This window comes from Danio rerio, chromosome 18 (genome assembly GCF_049306965.1).
Source record: "Danio rerio strain Tuebingen ecotype United States chromosome 18, GRCz12tu, whole genome shotgun sequence".
NCBI lineage: Eukaryota > Metazoa > Chordata > Actinopteri > Cypriniformes > Danionidae > Danio > Danio rerio.
This window is the reverse complement of record NC_133193.1, coordinates 13,421,499-13,440,736: the sequence shown is the minus strand read 5'-3', so window position 1 is coordinate 13,440,736 and position 19,238 is coordinate 13,421,499. Positions and strand designations below refer to the sequence as shown.

Genomic DNA, 19,238 nt, shown 5'->3' with positions numbered 1-19,238 from the left:
CATTTAGGTATGTAGACAAGGTCAAGACGATCTGCTGCAGTTCAAACAGAACACCAGAATGGGGAAGGAAGGTGATTTAAGGGACTTTAAACGTGTCATAGCTGTTGGTGCCAGAAGGGCTGATCTGAGTATTTTAGAAACTGCCGATCAACTGGGATTTTCATACACAACCATCTAAGGTTTACAGAGAACAGTCAGAAAAAGAGGAAATATCCAGCGAGCAGCAGTTCTGTGGGCGCAAATGCCTTGTTGATGCCAGAGGCCAGAGGAGAATGGCCTGACTGGTTCAAGCTGATAGAAAGTCAACAGTAACTCAAATAAGCACTCGTTACAACCGAGGTTCTGATGAGTCTCGATTTATGCTGCGACATTCGGATGGTAGGGTCAAAATTTGGCTTCACCAACACAAAAGCATGGATCCATCCAGCCTTGCATCAATGGTTCAGAATAGAGCACCTTATGGATTTGGTAGAATGAGAGATTCGCATCATGGATGGGCAGCCGACAAATCTGTATATGAACCAAAATCTCTGAGGAATATTTCCAGTACCTTGCTGAATCTATGCAATGAAGGATTAAAGCAGTTCTGAAGGCAAAAGAGGGTCCAACCCGGTAAAAGTAAGGTGTACCTAATAAAGCGGCAGGTGAGTGTATATTACAAGTGGCGTTTTCGCAGTATGTGTATAGTGTTATTTAAAATGTTTGGGTCAGTAAGTGATAAATCAAGCATTAAAACAGGAAAAGAAAAAGATGTCTATATAAAAGATAGAAAAAAATATATTTTACAAGTGGTGTTTGTGCAGTGTGTGTGGTGTTGTTTAAAATGTAGGAGTCAAGTAATAAATCAAGCATTAAAACAAGACAAGAAAAAGATGTCTATATACAGTAAAAGATAAGCATAGTTACAGTACAGCTACTATAGTACAGGTTGTGTTTTTGTAGTATGTATAGTGTTTAAAATGTAGGGGTCAGTAAGTTAGTATAAAGTATCAAGTATAATCAAGTATAAAGACAAGAACCTTTCACCACATACCAGCAGTTTTAGCACCATATTTATCCACAACAGGCCTAAACAGCAGAACTACCAGTACAAAAACACATTCAGTAAATTCTAGTTTAATAATTGTTACTAGAAATATTATTTAAATGCTTGCTAAATTTATCTGATAAATTTTTGATGCACATAATGAGTGTTTCCTCCAGGTGCTCCGGTTTCCCCCACAAGTCAAAAGACATGCGGTATAGATGAATTGGGTAATGCTAAATTGTCCGTACTGTATGTGTGTGAATGAGAATGTATGGGCATTTCCCAGTAATACATGTAGGTTGCAGCTGGAAGGGCATATGCTGAGTAAAACATATGCTGGATAAGTTGGCGGTTCATTCCGCTGAGGCGACCCCAGATTAATAAAGGGACTAAGCCGAAAAGAAAATGAATGAATGAATGATTGGTATGTGGTAGTAAGTGACTCTTTATTATTATTTTACCTCAGTATGCTTTGTTTACAAATAGTGCACAATGTCCAATTAGCTTCATGCTAGTATTTCATTCTAAAACTTCTAACTGAAAGCTCCTTCGTAAACCTAGCATAACTTAAACATAGACTTATTGCATTAACATAACTTTGTCCAATGACATACTCATTTATCTTAAATGATCAAGATATTAGCACATTTTCGGATAGTGCCGATAGCAAGTGTCAAAAAAGTTAAGTGGCTCGCTTGACTAGACAAATATGCTAAAAGACAGCATATAAACACACCAATAACGTGATATGATCTGACATAAAATGACAAGGCATTATTACTCCTTGTTCATATTTCACTGGTCAATCATCACTCAAAAACCATCAACAAGGTATGTTACCCCTACATACAGTAGTACAATGTATGTGAAGTGTTTGATTTTTAACTTTAAAGAATGCATCCTGGTGAAGTAGGCCCATACTTTTCAGCATCATCCACCTGTCCAGACAAAGTGCTGTACTTCAAGGTAACCCAGATAATATTTCAGCCTCTCATTCTGATCAATAGAAACAGTGTTCTGATTCCCCTGACACAGGTTTTCACGCCATGCCGATCCAACGTGTCAGGACTTAAGCATCCTGTCTTGATTGGAAGATATTAGATGGTAAACAGGCGCCCGGGTGAATAGTCTGATTTATTTTAAAGGCCTAATACAACAGGTTTACATCTATCTGAGGTATAAAAAAAACAACAAAAAAAAAACATCTGTTTCCTCATAACATGAACTTCTGTTTTATCGCCTTATATTTTCTGAAACAGATTATTCAATAATGGTTTCTAAAACTCCTCCTTTTTGAGAGATTGCTCTGCTCTGATTGGTCAGATGGTTGGCCCAGTCTGTTTTTATTGGTTGACTGTTTACAGTCTATGTCAGAGTATCACATCCATAACACTTTTTTATAATTATTATTATTTAGCGCTCAGTTGCATTTCAGTCACAAGATCTTTAAAGAACATGGAAAAAGCTCATCTGATTAATAGATCGATTATGATTAATTATTGGTAATTATCGATTATGATTATTAAAACAATCGATAGCTGCAGCCCAAGCATCATCAAATTGTTTCGAAACAGCTTGTTCAAGAATCTGGTCTCTAGTCTAAACCCCTCCTTTTCAAGGGTCTGCTCTGCTCTGATTGGTCAGATAGTTGGTCCAGTTTGTTCTGACTGTTGACAGCATTCAGTGTGTCTCTTAAACTAAATACTTTGTCAATGTCAAATAAATACATAACCATATCTGAATTCCAGCTCTATAGTCTTCCTATACATGTGTAAACATAGTGATATAAATGATACGACATCAGATCTACTGTATCAATTCAAATCAGAATGCTTATCTTTTGGAAATGAATGCGTCATATATGTATTTGCTTTCACAGCCTTTTCTCAACATGTCATTTTCTCAACATGAGAGTCAAAGTTGACATTAAAGCATTTACAGTGCATTCATACATGAAAGGTATTATTCAAAACCCATTACCGGGGCACTTTCAAAGATAGTAATCAATAATGCACATCACTGACCACAATAATGCTGGTGCAGGTATGTGCTCCTAATACCTTGAGCATTACGAGCAAGGTATAACTGGGATGAGCACCAGCAGAGATGTCCCATCAAATCAGAAAATCAATTGTAGATGCACTAAAATGAGGAAGAGATATGTATATGGACAGGGGGAAAATCAATTGGAGTGCTCATAGACGGCACCTTGCAGCAAGTCTGAAAAGAGGAGGTGGTTAAAATGTTGCTGATGTGGATAAAGTAAATGTCAAATACTGGAGTTACTTTCCAAACACTGAATCTATTCCACTCAGAAGTAACTTATGAAAGAAACATTTCAAGAAGTAAAAAACGTTCAATTAAATTAGCCTAGGTATAATTCAAATGTACGGATTTGTGTAGCAATTTACACAACATATTTGGCATATGTTTTTTTTAATATGTACATTTAGCTGTATTTTATATGCATAATTCTAAAAAGAATACACTTAAAATACAAATAAAATAAAAATGTGATCGCAAACACTTTTTTTAAATGACCTGCATCTTATAATGTAAACATCAAGTGCATTGTATTTTTTATAGCCTTTTGAATTGGATCAGTGTATATTGTCTGTTGTGACCACAAACCATTTATCACACTTGCCCTTTCAACGAACATGAATAATGAAGATATTCCTACTCCTTGAATGTTTTATTATTGTCAGGAAGTTGATTTATAATGCACTTTGTAGTATATTTGTTGCAATCCTCAAGTTCTATTCAATATTTGGGTTTTTAGTGGTTTACAGCTCATTGCTAATAGATAATCTGTAAATAATGTCCTATATTTAAGTCTGTTTCTTGCACAAAACCACTGTACAGCTTCAAAAGATTTATTTAACTACGTTTTACTATTAAACCTTAATCAGTTTCATAGTTGAAGAATGCTGGAAACTGGTAACCATTGTCATTAATACCAGAAAAAAACAAATCATATGGAAGTCAATGGGTACGCTGCAAAAAATGCTTTTCTTAACTTAGATTTTTTTGTCCTGTTTCTAGTCCAAATATCTAAAAACATTTAAAATCAAGCAAACATATGGTCTTCTTTTAAGTAATCATATGTTAAAATGAAGAGAGTTTCTCCTTAAAACAAGCAAAATAATCTGCAATAGGGGTAAGCACAATAATTTTATGTCATAAAGAATAACAAGCTTATTGTGCGTACCCCATTTGCAGATTATTTTGCTTGTTTTAAGTTTGCTTTGTTTTAATTTTGGCATATTATTTCTTAAAATATGACAATTTTTGATTGTCAAGAAAATGACTTAAACTTTTTTAGATATTTGGACTGAAACAAGACAGAAAAAAACTAAGTAAGATTTTTGCAGTGTACTGATTACTGTCTGGTTATGTAAAAGCTACTACAGCATTCTTCAAAATATGTTCTTTGTGTTCAAAAGAAACTAAAACAGTTTTAGAATGAACAGAGGGTGAGGTAATGATTACAAAATGTACATTTTGGGTGAACTACCCCTTTAAAACTGCTTTTAGGTGTATGGTTTACTTATAACAGAAAAGAAGGTACAACAGAAAGCATCAATTTAATTTTGGGAGAAGTATCCCTTTAAAGCTTACAGTTTTTTTTTGTTAAAGGAATAGTTCACACAAAAATTTCATCATTTACTCACCCCTTACTTGTTCCACACCTGTTTGAGTTTCTTTCTTCTGCTGAACACACAAAAAAAGATGTTTTGAAAAAAAGCTAAAAACCGTAGACCTCCAAAACTTTTTTTTTTTTTGTACAATTAAAGTCAATGGTTACTTGTTTTTCAGTTTTTTTATATATATTTTCTTCAGTGTTAAACTCAAAGGTAGATTACATGTTTTGGAGAACTATCCATCTCTTTAAATTGTTACGTACCGTATGCAAAACAGTTTTCAGGTCCAAGCCTCAACTCATTTCAAATTGAAAAACGTTCTCAATATTATTGTATCTCAATTATGTTCTCAATTATTATCAGTGTATATTCATAATTAATTAATTCATAACACATTAAAGCAAATCTACAAAATTATGGTCAAAATCTTGCAGGCATTGATATTTAACAATATATAAAAGATGAATCACTGTCTGACAATCATAGTTAGGCTATAATGTCATCATGAACATCATCAAACTCGATTTCCAATACTATTACAGGCATGGGATGATAACTGGTTTCAAGGTTTACCGTGGTTGGGAAAAAACAAGATATTAAAACCGCAAAAATGTTTTGTTCTATTATTTATAAGTTATACGTAGGCCCACACGGAATCTGCTTGCGCAGAATTCTGCAGACTTTCCACAGAATTCCGGAGATTTCTGCAGATTTTTAGCCCATCATTAATTCTGTTTATTTACTTGAGTAAATGTGTAAATCTAAATTTATTCAGTTTTTATTCAGTAATTTATTACTTTTTATTTCATATATTAAGGTTTTAGTTATGATACTCCTCTGGATACTCCCAAAATAATTCTGCAGAAATTCGCAGATTTTTACCAAAATTCTCCGCAGAAATAGCAAAAAACATCCGCAGATTCCGTCTGGTTCTGGTTATACGTAAAGGTTTTTTTTTTAAAGTAGTTTTTTATGTGTTGTAAGGATATCTGTGTTTTTGAAGCTAATGAACCAAGTAGTAGTCAATGGGTTATTTTATTTAGGTAGCCTGACATGTTTACTGTCCCAAAATATTCTAAATGTTTGCTAAAATGTAATAAATTGTGTTAAATGGGGGAAAAAGTTATTATTTTTAAGAAATTACTTTACAGCATTAAACACAATACTGTGATATCTTAAAAGCGAGATCTCTTTATCCAAGGTTATCATACTATCTGAAACTTATACCGGCCCATGCCTAATTACAGCACAACTGTGAGACTATATTATTGCCATTTGTTGTTCGCTTTTTTAGCATCTGATAGAGCGTTTGGATCCAGAAACTGTATTGTGATGTCAGACTTAATAAGGATTTTTCTTTTTCGTTCCTTTTAATAGCTGAACTCTGGGGAGAAGACACAAAGCAAGCGGATTCTCTACTGTGATTAATTCAGCAACAGAAGTGTGAATAAGCCCTCATTGTGATTTAAAATGAGGGCCTTTTGGTGTCCCAGAATCCCTGCTGAAGGTCCTGTGCCTCGCAGCTGCGCTCTAAGAGAAAACAAGAGACAGAGAGACGTACAGGACTCGCGTATGGGACGTTTCTCTGGATCTGTGCTGAATAATGGAAGAGGGCAGATGGTTTGGGGAGAAAATGGATCTGCAAAGCCGACTTTCTCCATCTGGATGTTGCTTTTTTGGAGCAGGCTGGTTACAGTCACACTATGATGCCAACTCGATAACTAGTCTCTAAACTATAGTCGTCTCTGAATGTGACGTTTTTTGTAAATGTTAGAAAATTACTACAATTTTCAACATCTTTGAGTTACTGTAAAATGAATGAAACATGAAAAATACACAACAGTTCTGTCTGGTTCTCAAATCTGATTGGCTGATAGCTGTGCAGTATTATGCAATTTCAGAACTCCTACAGCCTCCTCACCCTTCTGTATTACTCCGCCCACATAGAGTGACAGCAGATCAATAAACTCACTACAGTTTGACAAATATTGCAGCTGTTGGACAACATAATGTACTTTTGAGGCTTTTTAGGTGAGAATAATTGCAACTAAACAGTTTATTTATTAGAATAGTGCCTATTTTAAAATATTTATAATTTCTGAGAGACAGCGCGTCCGCATTAATCAGTCATACTGAGCAGAGCAAAGATTGTTGACGTTGTCATCCACAAGATGGCGACAGAGACCACATAATAAGCCCTTAGAGGAGAAAAACACAGTAATTCTTAACTACAGCTGATCAATAATGATCAAATCATTATAAAACTGGTGACATTCTAAGTCGATCTCTCTTTTTTATGTCGCAGTGCTGTATTTATACCATAGTAATTGTAGTGTGTTGAGTGTGCGATGAGACTCACATATCAGGAATATATGTATTTTGTGTTGGACACTCTTTGTATAATCCTAAGTTACTTTTTGGTTGATCATCTTTTTGTTTTAATGAGTCTCCTGTTTTCGTTACTGCACACTAGTTCAGTAAACAGAAAAAAAGAAATGCCTGCGTGTGTTTAGTGTTTTTTCCTTGTCGCAAACACAACAGTAACCTGGTAGTGTTTGCACTGCTTTGGCTTCTTCGGGGTTAATTATTGTGATATCTCGATTGCAACAGAGAAATACTGGGAAATCTCTGTAGACTGATGGCATTTCATGCCGTTCAGCCTTATAATCTTAAAATGTGAGCAAAATCATCTGTTTTGTCATCACTTTAGATAATACCCTAGAGAAAGATTCAAACACTAGCTCTGATGTTGGTGAATTAGTAGCAGTTTCTGCTATTCTGACGGTGAGCTGCAGATATGAATGAATGGCGGAAGAAAGTAGCTCCTCATACAAAAGGGTTTTGAGAATCTCAGTGTTTGATTTACTTTTTTATATACACTTATCCAGTTGAATAAGTATAAAATAAATTATAAATTATAATAAACACCAAAATAACTGAATATGCAATTTAATATGCAATTTTTGATCATATTAATATTTTGAATATGTCAGTTAACTATGCAAATAAGAATGATAAATTTTATATTGAAATTACTTCTGGTTCATTTTAAATTAAACATTTTAATTTTATTTATAATACTTTGATAAAATGTATTAATAAATATACAAATTAATATTAGTGCTGGACAAATATTAATTCCAATTAATCATATCCAAAATAAAAGTCTGTTCTGACTTATATATGTGTGTATTATATATGTATTTATTATGTATATGTAATACACATGCATAAAAACAAATCTATGCAAAACTTGCATAGATATTTAAATTTACATCTAAATTATTGCATATGCATATTTATTTTATATCTAAATATAAACATTTTCTCATATATGCATGCATATTCATATATTTGTTCCCAAATGATGTTAAACAGAGCAAGGAAATTTTCCCAGTATGTCTGATAATATTTTTTTCTTCTGGAGAAAGTCTTAATTATTTTATTTCGGCTAGAATAAAACACTTTTTAATTTTTTAAAAACCATTTTAAGGTTAAAATTATTAGCCCCATTAAGCTGTATTTTTTCAATAGTCTACAGCATCATCATACAATATAACTTGCCTAATTGCCCTAACCTGCCTAGTTAAGCTAATTAACCTAGTTAAGCCTTTAAACGTCACTTTAAGCTGTATTGAAATGTCTTGAAAACTATCTAGTCAAAAATTATTTACTGTCCTCATATCAAAGATAAAATAAATCAGTTATTAGAAATGAATTATTAAAACTATTATGTTAATTTTTTTTTTTTTTTAAATCTCTCTGTTAAACAGAAAATTAGGGAAAAAATTAACAGGTGGGCTAATAATTCAGGGTGGGGAATAATAATTCTGACTTCAACTGTATATAATAAACAAATTACACACGCACATTTATATTTTTTATGTTTGTCCAGCACTAATTAATATACAAAATAGTATAAATAAAATTGCAATAAAAATATCTATGTATTTTATCAAAAGTAAAAATTAAAATTGCAGATATTAAAATGTATGTGTGAATATTTTATCTATTTAAAAAAGTCATTGATTGATCAGATTCCTTATTGGCATATTTTGGTTTTCATTTACATGCAAGCATCACTGTAATTATACCTGGTAACTAATCATGCACTTTGGTTACAATGACAGGAAGCATCTGAAAACAGAAGTGTCATCTCCAACAGCTGTGATAACAGTAAACACCCCTTTGTGCAAACATTCGTGTCAATTCACCTCTGTCATGTGAACATACGTGTGCATGAAAAGCAGAAAGAAAAACAAAAGGCTGAGAGAAAGTGGCGGCTCATCAGTCAGTGCTGTCAGTGATTTGTTCCAGACAGTCGTGGTCACAGCAGTCTGTTCTCAACAGCTGCCAGCACAATCCACAAAATCCTTCTTATTTACACTCAAAACTGCCATCATTCATTCATCTATCTCAGTCAGCCAAGGCTATCGGAGATTTGTGTGCTATGAAATGCTATGATATCAGTTCAAATTGCAAGAGCATTTTGTATGTTAGTCTGTATGCAGTCTCTAATGTATAGGGTTTTCTTTTAACATTGAGAGAGTTATTCCTAAGACATTTGATATTTTATTTATTGAAAGTATTTGGTCTTTTCCTTTATTTGGTAATTTTCTTCACTTTTTATAAAAAACAAGAATCGTCTTTAAGGCATTGTTCATTTTTGCTCAAAACTTTGGGAGTTTGCCTGCGAAGTCTTGCATGCTATAATGAACAGCAGGTGTTGAGGATGTCACCAAAAATAACAGGAGATAGCACACACCTTCTTAAACAAATATTTTGAGTGGATGCCCTGTAGGCGGCATTTAAAGGACAATAAGACATTTCACAAATCAATATAAATTTACCTTTATGGGCCCTATCATACACCCGGCGCAATAAGACGGCAGGCTTAATTTTCCTTTTTTTCGCCACGTTGTTTAAATAGCAAATCCATTCACGCCATTTTGTGAAGTCTTGGGTGTTCCTGTCTAGAAAAGAGGTGTGTTAAAGTGTATTGTTGGTGCGGTGCTATTTTGAGGAACTAAAATAGACCAGCTAAAAGCAGGTTAATAGTCCAGCACAGAGTGCGTTAGTTGTGTGCCTCGCTTACACATTGCTTAAAACACGCAGGATGTACAGCAATAAACAAATATCTTTACAAATAAAAAAAAAATTAAGGATTAAAATATTACAGAAATTATTACTTTCTACATAAATATAAAAACCCCTACCTCCATGCCTCATCTCGGGCTTATTTTTTTGTTTATTCAAGACGACTTGCTTTTTTATTATGTTATTATTATTAGTATTATTTATTATATGCATATTTATATTTGTTTTACTAAAAACAAGCTTAGATTTGTCCACCTGTAAGGTTTTGAACCATATGGGTAATAGGACATGTGTTTGGATATAACTGAACACACCTTTTTATTACTGTTCATTTGTTTGCTGGAAATTAGAACAATTAAAAAATAGTTTTGAAACAAAGCTTTGCACTTAACAAACAAAATTGAATATGTAGGCTAATGGATATGTTAAGTGGAGTGCGTACATCACCGCTTCCTTATCCACGAAAGAAAGAGAAAGTGAATGTAAAGGCCGATTGGAGGAGGCTCATTCTTTATCCTTGTGCAGATGCTCTGTTTAACTGTTTACTCTCTAGTGAAGTGTTCAGTTTTTCCACTTACAAAGTCCGCTATGTAAATATCAAATGTGCCATGGCACGACGCATCTGACTCTTAAAGGGAATGGGAGATGAGACTCTGATTAGTTTAGGCCCAATCCCAATTCTATTTTTGTACCTCTACCCCTTCCCCTTGGCCCTTACAACCGAGGGTGAAGGGGAAGGACTTTAAAATTTACCCCTAAGAATTGGGACAGCACTACAGCACCTGCGCACGTCACCATATGTCATTGCGATCTCTTGCTTCATTTGAGATCTGATGATCGCGACTGCTGTAGTTATTCCAATTGTGTTATTTTTTGGCATTTAATTTTGGTAGTTATTATTAGGGATTATAGATGAAATTTTGTGGTTTTTATTTAAGCGTTTTTTTAAAGCATGACGGTAAAACATGATCGCAGTTATGAATATATTAAAACGTGCTTGTTTGTTGTAAAAATTCATAATAATGACAAAAAATACCAATTTGTGGATCTCGTTACTCACGGGTGCTGTGATTCTGCTGTTGTGGCTGGTGTATTATCAAATTTTCTTACCTCTTGGTTTCGAGTGTGGTCCTGAAAAATCTTTATTCAAAGGTTTTTTTGAAGGGGGTCCTCTTAGCCCAACTTCTTCAAGCTAAAGAGAATTGGGACACCCCTACCCCTTGACGTTAACACACAATAAGCTCAACTCTGTTAGACTATGCACCGTGGCGCAAAGTGCATTTTCCTGTCCTTAAAATAGCTAAAGTGGACTCGGACAGGCCAATGCTTTTGTGCCATGCACTTTAGACTTTGTGTCCAGATTGTTAAAATAGAGCCCTATGACTAAAGCAATTTGGTTACATAATAAATGTAGCTGATTAATGGATTATTATTATAATTTTATTTTATTTTTTTTTCACTAATATTTTATTTTATTATTTATTATTATTACTATTATTTTTATTAATATGTTTTTCTTTTTTTCTTTTCAGTTTTTGTTTGTGCACTTGATGTTAAGTGTTGGTGTTTGTTGTGTAAACTGTAAAGTATGTCATTCTTGTTATCTAGTTAAGCACCACCATGTCCGATTAATTTGCCCCAAGGGGATTAATAAAGCTTTAAACTAAAATAAACTAAATCAACTATATATTTCTCAAATGTTAAATAAAAATATAGTAACATTTTCAATGACAACTGGTATAAAGTGTGAATCAGGCTTATTCCATTAAATATAGATTTTGTTTCTGAAGGAAACAAATGGGTATTGTTTTGTTTAAAATGAAAATGAATTTAAACATGGCATGAATAATAACAATAAAAAAGATGCTCTAAATTGCAACATTTTATTTAAAATCTGGAAGAACAGTAGTTTACAGAACAAAAATTATCTTTTACTATTTTAAATAATGGTTTTATGTAAACCAAGTGGTATATTTTTTCCAAAAATATGTATAAATGTAAAAATAAAACTTCATGAATCCAACTGTAATGTATTTAACACTATTCAACAACAAACATTCAGACTAATAGGAAAAAATTGACAGAATAACTGCCTAAACAAAATTCAGCACATTGCAAACAAAGCTCCACACGACTCCTCTCAAAAACACACTGAGAATTATGTAAGCAAAAATGAACCCAAACATAAATCATACACAGACTTGAATCCTGACATCAGCACACATGGCCAAAACAATCCCTTAAGCAAAGTTTTAAGAAAAAGCGAGCTCATCACATTTATTTTGTCTACTCCACTTAGTGTACAGTATATTATATATATAAATAGTAGTGGGTTGAACAGTATGTGGATGCTCGCTGACTTTTACTTCTTGTAATCTGCCAAGAACACAACACAGAAAAGTTTCTTTCTGTAAAATCTTGGTTTTCAAGCACTTCATACTTAAATTGCTCCTAGGTAAATGCATGTGCTACAAAAAAATGTCAAAATGCCAGCCATTTCACAGAAGATTCTACCTTGTGTCTATTAATCATTCCCAATGTTCTACATAAAATCTTTCAAATCTGTCTCAGTAGACACTAAACACATGCATCGACTAAAAAAGTCAACTAGGTCTTTGACAGCTAGAGAGAAAATACTGCAAATGAACAGTACCAGCACACTATTTACTGCTGATTGGTAAAGAAGCAGCTTTTAACCACAAGAAACAACTTTCCCTGTACATTTTTAATTTGCTGCTTTTTACATACTATATTAGCAAACATTACAGATAAATAACAAAAACATTTGTATACAGTTTATATTACACACACACACATACTGTATATACATACTGTACATACACAGTTGAAGTCAGAGTTATTAGCCCTCCTGTTTTTTTCACCAATTTCTGTTTAACAGATTCTTTTTGCACAATTCGATAACACTTTAGAATAACTATCAGTTATAACTAGTTAATAGATCATTAATAAACTGCTATAAATGACTTGTTAAATAAAATGTAATAGTTTGTTAATTATTTATAACTGTGCCTTATAAGCACTAAATTAATTTCCCTTCAGAATCTTTAATCACATATAATCATCTCGTCACGATATTCAAATATTTCAAGGTACGCATATTAAATTAGCTTAAACAACACAATTATGGATTTTAAATTTGTTACATTAACTTAACTGATTTGTATTGGGACAACATAAATTAATGCATTTTTTACAGTTTAGAATCTTAACTTCCGATTCATGGCAACTTTAATAAAATAGAGAGATAGAGAGATAGATTTCTGCACACATAAATCAGAGCTAGAGGTGTAAACAAACAGACAAACAAACAAACAAACTGCTTTTCTGTAGCAATAGTCTGACCCTCATCTGTATCTTTCAAGACTAGCATATCTGAATTAGCTCAAGGCAAAGTCCTGAGAGGAAGAGACACAAGAGAGCCAGTGGTCAGATTCATCATCATGACTCAGACTAGAGTATGTGCTTCACAGGCTTCCTGACAGTATGAAAGAATATAGATTGTACCAGATACAGTAGGGGAAATAAATATTGAACATATAATTTTTTTTCCTGTGAATAATATTTCTAAAAGAGCTGTTGATGGAATTAAACCAGAATTTAGTAAAACCCAAATAATACAAACATAAAAAAAAGGTTTTGTGTAATAAAAATAGAACAACACAAGAAGAAAGTACTGAACTACTGAAATGTTTTCTATCCTTTATTTAAAAGTTTTTTTGGCAGGTGATGGCAGCTTAAACACACCTCTCATATAAAAAATGAAGTCACATGCATGCTCAGTGTGTAAAAATCTTGATGGTTCTATGTGTCTTGTCTGTTGAATCTGATCTTTATTTTGTATTTTCCTATTGGATTTAAGTCAGGCGATTGGCTGGGCCATTCTACAGCTTGATTTTCTTTCTTTGAAAGCATTTGAGAGTTTCCTTGGTTGTGCTTTGGCTCATTTTCTTGCTGAAATGTCCACTCTGGTTTCATCTTCATCGTGCTGATAATGAAGATGTTGGATTGAATCAGCTAATATTAATTTACGCTGACAAAGAGGCGAGGGTTGCTGGATAACTACTGAGGGATTTCAGCTGCAGTCTGAGCTTTCACTGCCTTTCTACACCTCCTTTTCTTCATGTGTTCAATACTTTTTCCCTGCATCAATTCATTTTATTACGTATAACTTAATTTAATTTATTTAGTTTTAGTTTAATAATAATTTATTTAGTATTATTTAGTTTAGTTTTTTTATTTAGTTTTAAATTATTTAGTTTTGTTTTCTTTGCATTTATGGATTTGGTTGTTCTCAACATCTGGTGAAAATGTCAAGTCAACAGCACCTTTAGAAGGAAGCTCAAATAGTAAAAACTTCAGAGTAAAGATTTGTGATGTTTGAGCAAATATAACTGTTCTTTAGTGGTAACACAGTTTCCTAACAACACACAACACTACAAGATTGCAGCAACAAGCAATTTAGTTGTCTGCACCAGATGTGACACGACAGAAAAAATGTAAATACCAGAGCCATTTAGAAGAGCAGTACTGTGCACTGCAGTTCCAATGAAATAAGCTGTATAACTTAATTAATACAAGTTACATTTCTGTAACATTATTAAAAGTGCATAGTGATTGACTGATACAGACTGAAAGCGATAACATCAAAAATAGCATTTATCGTCCGATAACGATTTAGCCGTCGATATATCGCGTGTCAGTGGCTCTAATACTCCAGTACATCAATATGCATTTTCTTGTCAGTGTAAACTACAGATACACAATTTTCTGAACGCACATACAGAATGATTGTGCACAGATGACATAACGAAAATATTTAAAAGTTCTTTTTCAGAAAAAATAACAACATAAGTTCAGATTTGATTATGTCTATGAATGTAAACAATTGGATGACAAATCACATGTGTATCACTATATTAGTCTCAGCCATCAACTGTGTCTCATTAGACAACACTACTCAAACTCAACTTGGGTGGGAATTATTTAAAGTCAGGGTATGGTGATGTGTACATTCTCAGAAGAACACCAAGCATTACGTCTGAGAAGTTTAAAGGACTTCAAAAAGTGTTTACTTATCTCATTTAATCTCATTTTCTTCCTCTTATCCAGTATCGCAATGATTACTCATATGTGGAGTCTACAGTATATGAGTGGTTACTCATATAGACAATAAATCAATTTGGAATGATTGTGCTTTGCTGTTGTTTTCATGCTCAAAGTGCCGCATTTCAAACATTACACACTAAGCTGAGAGTGTAAAAAGTGTAAAAGGGTGTCAGGTACAGGACCTCTTTCAACATTATGGCTGATGACTGCTAACATTAACTAAAATTCACAACCTACTGTATGTAATGGATACATCTAAAGCTTGTAGAATGTTGGTGGGGTCTTTATCCCATATGCAAGGCAATTTCCTGTTGTTGTATTTTTTATCAGGTACCACCAGGGTCCATTTTCAGGTTTCAGCAACGTGTGGAGAAAAACAGAGGAACCAGGGCTGTTTTCATAGTCTCAGGAGGCTTATAAATCTAGGGTGGAGTTTGGCTAGTATGCTTTCCTCAGCAATGAAAAAAAAAAACAAAAAAAAACAATACAGTCTCTAGAACTAAACCCTTTGAAAACACCAGATCTGACTTGCATACATTTTTGTAATGGTAAATGCTGGGTAAGTACTGCTCTATTTAATGAACCAAAAAGTTTTACTGGTTAAGACGTTAGGGAACATTAACACACCAGTATATAATGATTGACATGAGCATCAATGAAAAGCAGAAAAGTTGGAACTATCATTTATCTGTAGAATATACTTAGATTATGTATAAAAGGTAATACACTGTCTTTATAATTCATGTACACAAAATGCAGGACAGTACATAAAAATGAGTGACAGTAGACTTTTATAAACATTTAAAAAACTTACATTTATAAAAAAAAAAAAAATATATATATATATATATATATATATATATATATATATATATATATATATTTATATATATTTTTTTACATTTTACTTAAAGAATCTGTAAAAATAAATGGGATTTTTAAAAATTCATTCATTCATTCATTCATTCATTTTCTTGTCGGCTAAATAATAAAAATAATTCTTACCTATCCCAAATATTTAAACTATAGAATAGATTGCATAAAACTAAGTTAAATGTGAAGTTTTTGGATGAATTACCAAACTGTAGGCTGAGTCTCAAATAAAACTCTGATGTACATAACTAACATACACTCACCGGCCACTTTATTAGTTGCACCTTATTTGTACCAGGATGGATCCTGTTTTGCCTGCAGAACTCTCTTAATTCATGATGCGAATCTCCCATTCCACCACATCCCAAAGGTGCTCTATTGGATTGAGTTCTGGTGACTGTGGAGGCCATTTAAGTACAGTGAACTCATTGGATGGGTGCATGCTTTCATGTTGTTGATGCCAAATTCTGACCCTACCATCCAAATTTTGCAGCAGAAATCGAGGGTCATCAGACCAGGCAACATTTTTCCAATCCTCTATTGTCCAGTTTGGTGAGCCTGTGTGAAATGTAGCCTCAGTTTTATGTTCTTAGCTGACAGGAGAGGCACCTGGGAGGTCTTCTGCTGCTGTAGCCCATCCTTCTGCATACCTCGGTTGTAACGAGGGGTATTTGAGTTACTGTTGCATTTCTATCAGCTCAAACCAGTCTGGCCATTCTCCTCTGACCTCTGGCATCAACAAGGCGTTTGCACCCACAGACCTTCCACTCACTGGATATTTTCTCTTTTTCAAATCCTTCTCTGTAAACCCTAGAGATGTGAAAATCCCAGTAGATCAGCAGTCTCTGAAATACTCAGACTAGCCCGACTGGCACTAGCAACCATGGCACATTCAAAGTCACTTAAATCGCCTTTCTTTCCCATTCTGTTTCTCGGTTTAAATTGCAGCAGATCGTCTTGACCATGTCTACATGCCTAGATGCATTGAGTTGCTGCCATGTGATTGGCTGATTAGACATTTGCGATAACGTGGAGTTGAACAGTTGTACCTAATAAAGTGGCCGGTGAGTGTATAGTTTTGTATTGCAATATCTCAAAAATAACAATGATTCATTTAAAGTATGCTACATAACATTATTTTGTGAAGAATTAAATAGCTGTTTGTATGCCATATTATTCAGACACACTAAATCCGCACTTACTGGTTTGTGTGTATGAAAAAATACAAAGGGAGGAGAATACACTGCACATTTCTGCAGCAATGCAGCACTTCTTATTCACTGCAACACTTGTTCAGCTGATAATAGAATGCAGGGAGAGAATACAAGAAGACTGTATTACTCTAAATCACCCTTTGGGTTAGAATATGCCTGGGATTTAGAAGCCCAGAGCAGGAAAGAGGCTTTTCTTGCTCATTATACCTTGTTGACAGAATTTGATATTGAAATTTTCATCATGCATTGTAAAAAAAGCAGGCTGTGAAAACAGCCTCACGTTTAGGTCAACAAAGCCACTTAAATCTATTTTTGGTGAAAATAATGTACATCAGCATTTGTCAGCTAATGTGTAAATCTTCTGCAACGTATTCTGTAGTTCATATCAATTATTAATGCATACCTCATCATACTAATACAGCATTAAAAAAAAGAGTCAACAATAAATTTGCTGCACCTCCTGAGGCAATGAAAACAAGCCCATTTATCATAGTTTAAATGGTATGATATGCTATCTCTCCTGCTGTCTGTTCTTTTTTGTCTTCTTTTTGGAGTGCTGTTGGTCATGAGCACAGACTAGGGGAGGTCTGGAGTATTTTAGGGCAGTAAATTGCCCTGTATAGAGAGTTTTTTTTTTCTAGTACTCTGCCTCAAGCATCTTATAACAATGCCACTTAGTAGCCATCCTTAGAGAACAAGCGTCCTACATACATGCTGGGTAGTGAAGTGAGACGGGGCAGGGTCTTATTTAATTAGCACACAGGTCAGGAGCCATGGGCAGCTACTACCTGAATACACAACCACTGAAGGTTGGTCTAGGAAACTGTGCCACTGGGCATCACCTATAAGCTGGGTGTAAATGAATGGCTGGTGTAACATGCTGGCAAGGAAATAAAGTTGCGTGGGGAAATGAGATTTGGGACAGGATTATATTGATATAATTATACGCGTCTGTTCTGATGTTTACCACTGTGTCTGATGCAGACACAGACATCAAAAAGAAAATCTGATTTTTTAACAACAACAATGTACAACCGAAACAGTTTTGTTTTAAACTGAAAAAAACAAAAAAACAAAAACAGATAGACAGACAGAATGACAAGAACACAGACGGACAGACAGACAGACAGAAAGACAGACAGACAGACAGACAGACAGACAGAATGACAAGAACACAGACAGACAGACAGACAGAATGACGAGAACACAGACAGACAGACAGACAGACAGACAGAAAGACAGAAAGACAGACAGACAGACAGACAGACAGAATGACAAGAACACAGACAGACAGAATGACGAGAACACAGACAGACAGACAGACAGACAGACAGACAGAATGACAAGAACACAGACAGACAGACAGACAGACAGACAGAATGACGAGAACACAGACAGACAGACAGACAGACAGACAGAATGACAAGAACACAGACAGACAGACAGACAGACAGAATGACAAGAACACAGACAGACAGACAGACAAGAACACAGACAGACAGACAGACAGAATGACGAGAACACAGACAGACAGACAGACAGACAAGAACACAGACAGACAGACAGACAGACAGACAGACAGACAGAATGACGAGAACACAGACAGACAGACAGACAGACAGACAGACAGAATGACGAGAACACAGACAGACAGACAGACAGAATGACAAGAACACAGACAGACAGACAGACAGACAGACAGAATGACAAGAACACAGACAGACAGACAGACAAGAACACAGACAGACAGACAGACAGAATGACGAGAACACAGACAGACAGACAGACAGACAGAATGACAAGAACACAGACAGACAGACAGACAGACAAGAACACAGACAGACAGACAGACAGACAGACAGAATGACGAGAACACAGACAGACAGACAGACAGACAGACATACAGAATGACAAGAACACAGACAGACAGACAGACAAGAACACAGACAGACAGACAGACAGACAGACAGAATGACGAGAACACAGACAGACAGACAGACAGAATGACGAGAACACAAACAGACAGACAGACAGACAGACAGACAGACAGACAGACAGACAGAATGACGAGAACACAGACAGACAGACAGACAGACAGAATGACGAGAACACAAACAGACAGACAGACAGACAGACAGACAGACAGAAAGACAGACAGAATAACGAGAACACAGACAGACAGACAGACAGACAGACAGACAGACAGACAGAATGATGAGAACACAGAGAGACAGACAGACAGACAGACAGAATGAT

General features: G+C 34.6%; 1 protein-coding gene across 4 annotated transcripts in view; it reads right to left on the bottom strand.

The window, feature by feature from the left end:
* Nucleotides 1-19,238, bottom strand: part of bicd1a (bicaudal D homolog 1a) — a 69,099-nt gene that overhangs the window by 34,729 nt on the left and 15,132 nt on the right. The window lies entirely within an intron of this gene.